The sequence below is a fragment of the Lathyrus oleraceus genome, chromosome 2, assembly GCF_024323335.1.
Source record: "Lathyrus oleraceus cultivar Zhongwan6 chromosome 2, CAAS_Psat_ZW6_1.0, whole genome shotgun sequence".
Taxonomy (NCBI): Eukaryota; Viridiplantae; Streptophyta; class Magnoliopsida; order Fabales; family Fabaceae; genus Lathyrus; species Lathyrus oleraceus.
Window position 1 is genome coordinate 40,869,869 of NC_066580.1, and position 7,473 is coordinate 40,877,341.

A 7,473-nucleotide genomic window follows, 5' to 3' on the forward strand; every position below is an offset into this window, starting at 1 on the left:
AGGTTTATGAAATAAGACGAAGCATATAATTACGCATGAAAAATAAATCGTACAAATATAAAAAGAAAAGAGATAGAGAAATCACTCTAGGATTTGTGTTAGTTCTCCTTTAAACCATGCAGCCTAGTTCATCTCCCAAGAGTTTCCCCTTATAATTTCCATTAACAACTTTGAGTTTTTACACCAGATTCAACTTACAACCTTCTTACATCAACCTTTTATACATGTTCAACTTGCAAGCTTTATATCACTTACAATATTATAAGAGAACTAAGCTCTTGAATTACAACTATGACATAATTTGATCAGAACATCATAATTACACAACTCTACTTTAGGGCTTTGATCTCTCAACACTAAGCCTTTCCATATGTGGGTCGTCTAATTTCCTTTGCTTGAGCTTCCATGGACTCAGATGGGGAACTATCTGCAAGAGAAGTAGTTGTATTATGATCTTACTTGTTCTTGCTTGGAAAAGGTATGTGATTCTATGACTCAAGAGGAAAAATTACACTCTAATTTTACAGATATATGGAAGAAGATGTTGCAATGTCAGCAGGGTCTGAAGTTGTGTCAAACAAATTTGGAAGTGGCCAATAAAAAGTATGAGGCTTATGAGGAAGAAAATGAAGAACCTTTTATATGCAAAAAGTCATATTTCTTTTCTTGATAAAGGATAAAGTAGAGTTTAAGCAATGATGAAGAAGTATTCATAACACAAAAAAGATGGACAAGGCTCAACTGATGGATGCCGGGAATAAAGTTGTGTTCCTTGTCGTGTAGAATTTGAAACAAAATAAAATTTTCAGACAGGGGGAGGCTTCTTCCCTCGGTTAGTCAAAATTATGTTTTAAATACGTGGCATATATCGTACAAAATCATACTTTGAATCTTGACGTGCATTTTAAGACAGATCGCATACACGTTTTCAAAAACTACAAAGATGGAAAAATGATTGAATATAGACCTGGGTGCTCGTACTCAGTCTTCAAAATAGTTTTGTTTTGTTTTGGATATTGAAGTGTAATGCTGGATCCTTGCCGCCATTTTTTACTTCTCTCTTCCTAGTTTAACCTTTTCAGCTCTTATGAGAGTTGTGTTGTAATTGGTGTTGTGATTTAATTGCTTTATTCAAAAGTATGATTCTCTTGTGAATTGTATTTGTAAGAACCTTAAAGGTTGCAATCTAAACCTAAAAAAATCTTGGGTGAAGGTTCTTGAGCTAAATCTGTGTAAAAGTTGTGTTTGATTGTTGATGTTTCATGAGATGATCGTGTAAAAACTCAAGTCTGATTTTAGTGGAACTAGCAAGAGAATTTTTTTTGGGATATGAGTAGGTCAAATTGTTATGTCAAACTTGTATAAATCTCTGGTGCACTATCTCTAAACTCGTTTCTCTTTAATTTCTTTTGATTATTTTATTTTTGATGTGTATCTCTCTTCATCACCATCTTTCTTTTATGTAGTTCTTATCCTCTAATATAAACGGTTTTTAAATTAATTCGTTTTAATTAATCAGAAATTTCTAATAACATAATTCACCCACTCTCACCTGCCCCTTCCCTTTTATGTTCCCTCTTGCGTTTAGAGTCACTTAATTAACATAATTGTCATCAATGTCTTCATAAGTTGAGCTCTACGCTGGATTGGATCTCTTAAGATACAAAGTAAGTTTGTGCTTTTTGAAGCATACTTATATTGTATGCCCTAATTTGTGAGAATAGGAACATATCTTGATGCCTTTACCTCGACCAACTAAGGAAATTCTTGTATCAAAATCTATTGAGTGATTCTTATATAGAGACTTGGCCAAATTAGAAACAATCTTGTCTTCTTAAAAGGGTGTAAGATGGTGTCCTTCTTGTTGAATGAACATGGAGAAAGTTATGTCGATGTTGGGAAGGCGAGTCATTAGCATGACTTGGGATCGAACCAAAACGCATTGCTCATTTAATCCATTGAAAAAACGTTTATTAAGAAATCCTCTTAAAATTCCAACGAGCTTTCATTATTCAATGCAGAAAAAATTGGTATATTAAGATGCATCTCCGAATTCTTGAGGTATTTTTGACTTTTTAGGAAGTGTCATAATAAATCATATGGTATATTAAGAAATCCTCTTAAAATTCCAACGAGCTTTCATTATTCAATGCAGAAAAAAATTGGAATTTCTTAATGTACCCTATATGTTACTTACGCACCATGCAAAAATACTAAAATTCCCCCAGGTTCCGGAGATGCATCTCCGGACACACCCAATACACACACAACATAGGCCATTCCGAATGACGCCATATTAGTTGTTTTTTTTTTAAAACCAGAGATGCATCTATGGAATCTGTTTATAGATGCATTTTTGTAACGTATGCACAATAGTATCAGAGGCATAAACCAAATATTTGTAATTTGACAAAATAAAATTAACCTTCATAACATAAAATAAGCATTACATAGATGATTTCAACATAAAATGCAATATTACACTTCAATATTCAGGTGGACGCTTCAACATCTTCACAATATCTTTGAACGATCTTGAAATCGTCACTTCCAACTCGAGTGAAACTTTTGTTTCAAAATGGAAAAATATATTCCACATAGCCCTTACATCTGCATCCGTCTTGAGCTCAAAGTTGATGAACTCAATCTTCCCTCTGTTGTCAATCGATGATGAACGGTACTCGAGTTTCACAATTTTTTTGTTGTCTATTTAAGGTAGGAGATTATGGAGTTCGTATTTTAGATCTTCGAGAGAGGTGTACTCCTTAAGCTTAAACTTTCGCTCGAGTGTCGCACTGGAGAATGGGACATTTGCGACATACCAGATGATGTTTATTTGTGACATTTGAGATATTTTTTGTTTGTTTGAAATAAAAAACAAGAGCACCTTAATTTATAGAAGTTGTATACAAATATGGACCTCACAAAATCTAGCATGCTGACTCTGAAGAAATTTCTCTGGTTAAGTACCCTATTATCTTGTTTCAGAGATACATCTCCGGAACCTCTCCCGAACCTGGAAGAAAAAAAACCTACATGATGACTTTGTTTGGAAAACGAATAAATGTTTTGGCAAAGATAAAAAAATGTATTAAGGTATTACGAAATTGAATATATTACACTTTATTAATATTGAGACACAATTACATACACTTATTTGTCTGGCTAAACAGAAAATTAAAACAAATTGAAACATTTATCATCTGCTAAATATATGGGTAGTATCCCCTTTGAATTTTGTGCATTTGACTCTCTTTCAATGTTGCTCAATTTCTCGAACTCTTGCATCCTTTCCACAAAATGGTCCGACCAAGTCTCGACTTTTGTTGTTGAAAAAGTTGCCCACTCTAGTGATGTAAGAGGTATACGACATCCCAGTTTCAAGTAAACTTGAACAAAATTCCGTGATTTTGAAAGCCATCCAATACACATAATACGATAATTTAGATGTTGAGGTATGTTGGTATGCAATGGGAAAAAGGTCTCCAAAAAAACCGTATCGTGTAAGATCAACATACACTATATCATACACACATGCTATGAGGTGACCCATTTCAGGGAAGCGCATCCATTTTGCCTCTGATTCCGGTCCACTAAGGCAAGGAACAAAAGACTCATAAATTGCATCAAAGTTTCTTTCTATATAATCGTGTGTATAATTCTTTATGAGTCATCAAATATTTGATAAGTTGATGTCGATTAAGTGTATGATTATATTCTCCTTTATTGAGTAAAGCTGAAACAACTCGATCACCACATTTATCGTCCCCATCAACATTGAAGTTCCGCTTGATGTATTTTTGCATAAAAAATGACATATGGTCAATGAATGGAATCTTTGGTGAAGGCGGCGAAGGAGGTGGTTTGCTAATGCGAGCTCCTTTGAAAAAACTTCTTTGAGATTTTGGAGTTGGTGAGTCCGAAAAAACTTTGTCAAAATGTTCAAAATACGAAGGAGACCGCACCGTTGAATTGTCACTTGGTGTAGACTTGAGCTTCTTTGGAGAATATTTTTTTTTACCAGTTGAGAGGGTGGTTTCAAGTCGGTGGTTTCCGGATAATCAACCTTCCTCAATTGTTCTTTGACATGGAGTTTCATGTTGTCATCTGATTTCAAAAATCTATCTTGTATCACTTCCCGTTTGGTCAAGATAGATATATTCGATTTACTGTCTTTCATGACACCATCATCATCAAACCTAAGCCTCTTCCAGTGAGTGCAAACCACATCCATTCTTATCGGGTTACCAAACTTCACCATTTTTGCAATAGCACAAGCACATGAGAGACCATATATTTTCACAATTGTGCATCCATACTTTGCGCTGTTGGAACCTACATTATCAGCTTATTTTACTTCATGAAAATTATAATTCAAACCCGCTCAAGATATATTGCTGACCAATTGAGAGTAAAGATTGTTGTCCTTAAATTTGTGTTCCAAAACTGTGATGGTCCGACCAAATGATGTATGTATCTCATTATGCTGGTTCTGAATCATTTGGTTCACGGAGTCCTAATCTCTACACAAATCGCCCTTAATATTTCCCAATCGATTTTTCAATGTAGCATGGGAAGACTTAACTCGGTTAGTTATTGTATTTCCAAGGTGTATAACCTGATCGGTCCAGACGCAAACAATTGTCTCCTTCACATGGTCAAGAATTGTGCTTTCAACATATTTCAACAAAACAAGATATTTTGTTGCACACTTTCCTAAAATGCATAACAGAAACGGCATATAATTCTTTAGTCGAAGAATTTACTCTATGATTCCATGCATCCATTAGTTTTTTTCACAACCACACCTGCCTTCACCATTTTTCCATCTTCAGACTCTATTTGTTTCGTCCCTACCGCGAGTTTAACCCGACCTCTCACATTCTTTGTTATGTGATACCTACAAAGTAATGCATAAGAAGTAGGAAATACTTTTGTAGACAAATTCATCAAGGAGGTGTCGCGGTCGGTAACAATCACTTTAGGCATCTCTTCTTGGTCCTTTAATATTGTTTGACATACCTCTAAGACCCAAGTAACAAGTTGCAAGTATATTTTTCGGTTGAACCAAATTCAATGTCATGTCAGCAACACATTCCTTCTCTTCCTACATGAGGCGACACACAATTGGATGACCGACTAACTTCTCACATAAGTCATGGTTCTGTAAACCAGATATGGTATTAAATCTCCATTTATTGTTTGCCAACATATAACCACACAACTTAAAGGGACACTCACATTTTTTTAAACCGGTGTCGCCTCGTTTAAAATTCTGGAGAGGAGGTCAATTTTTCTCGCTTCTTTAGCATGTCATTGTCACAAAAACACATCTTCTATCCAAACCATTATCGGACCTTCTGATAACCACACCAAATCCCAGTTTGGAGGCCTCTGTATGAATCTATTGAAGCATGTGATCACAAAATTCAAACTCTTGTTCATTTTTAAATTGGTTGCCAATATCCACCGCCTTCATAACAACACCATTGATAGTTGAAGACACAACTTATTCGGGGAAAACATCGGAGTGCACCATATCTAATGAAAATAATTACCACAGAACAGTAAATAAGTGCTAATTCTATAAACAAAGCTGAAAATATGAACACAAACAGATACCGAAAATGCATTTCCGGATGAGTCCATACTCGTTCTGAAAATGTATCTCCGGAATAAATGCACATTTTCAGACAGAAAACAAGCTTAATGTGAGAAATGAGGTTTGGAATAAATGATCTCTACTTGGAATTCCAACTTCTTTTGCTCCCTTTGATGTGATGAAACACAAGATTTAAGATTTGGAGTGAAAATGTGAATTAAGAATGGAAGGGTTTTTGGTGAGAGTTTTGAGTCAAAAACAAGTATGGTTGTGTGATCATGCAGTTCTGTGTTTTATCAAATTATTTTAGAGATGTATCTTCGGAAATATCTGACATGCAAAGGTGACAACAAATTTAAAAGTTCTGCCCCAAACTTCCGAAGATGCATCTCCGGAATGTCCACTGAGCCGATCAAGTATCATTATATTTGTTAGAAATACTCGAAGATAAATGTGTACGTTGCCCGGTTTGGGTTGAGTTTTTCCAAACCCAAAACCCAATCCATATATGACACTCTCGTTTGGATTAGATGAAATCACCACCCGTTACACCAATGGGCCGATTTGGGCAAATCCCCTAATTTTTGGATTGGATAATGGATTGTCCAAATAATTTTATTTTTTTAATATTAAATGACAAAATGACGAGCCATCATATTTTTTTCATAAAAATTACTCAACACTTATATTTTCTTAAAAAAATTAGATAACATATTTTTATTATCATTGAGCATAATAAAACAACAAATGATATCATCAATTAATAAAATTATCATAAAATACTAACAACAAATTAAAGTTGCATGACATAAAATTGTATTAGTATAAAAATAATTAAAAAGTGACATTTAAAACCAGTTAAAGTAATGATTCACTAAAAATGCAACAACTAATATAATATTCATCAAAATTATAAAAAATTTAATAATAATTGTTTGATTAGTGGGTCAATATATTTTTTGGGTTTGAGTTTGATCTTACCCAAAATCCAATATTTTAATGGATTTTTTAATATTTAAACTCATATCCACCCAATTATCCAACCCCACCCACTTTTTGCGATTTTTTGGGTGGATTTGACCGGATTTTATGGATTGACCCAATCCATGTACACCCTTGTCCGGATATTAATTTTTCATAGGGTATTTTTAGGGGAAAACTTTACCTCGTACCCCTACAACTATACCCACACCCCTACAAATAATTTTTTTGGACCAAAATACCCTCATATAAATAGGGTATATTTTTCAAAAATGGAAGTTTTTTCCATTTGCACTTGAAGACTTTCGGAACACACATTTTTGGGATTTTTTGGCATTGTAAACCGGAAGACTAAGAGTAAGTCTTTCGGTTCACATATTGTATACATGAACACTTATCTAAAGTCTTCGGGTTCGCTGCATTTTGGGGGCATTGAACCGGAAGTCTTTTAGAAAGTCTTCCGGTTTGGTTGGCTGTGTACCGAAACTCTTTCTTAAAGACTTCCGGTTTGGATGAACTAAACCAGAACTCTTTTAAGAAGTGTTCCGGTAGTCAACCTTGTTTTTTTCCACACCGGATCTCTTCTTTGAAGTGTTCCTGTGCGTTTTTTTTTTAATTTTTAATTTTTTAAATTTTTAATTATTTTGTTATAATATTTTTTTGTAGTGGTTCGAAGACGAGGTGCAGATGGTAGGATTCTAGACCGCACTTTAGACCGGGGCGCATCTTCATCTGCAGTAGAGTCAGCTGGATATCCAGGAGGGTCGTACGATACGTCTCTTTTGGTGAAGTACGAGCATCATGTTGCTCGCCATTTATAGTTTGGTGAGGTAAATAAACGGGATATATTTGAAAATGAATAATAGTTGAATATTTTATATTGTGTTTTC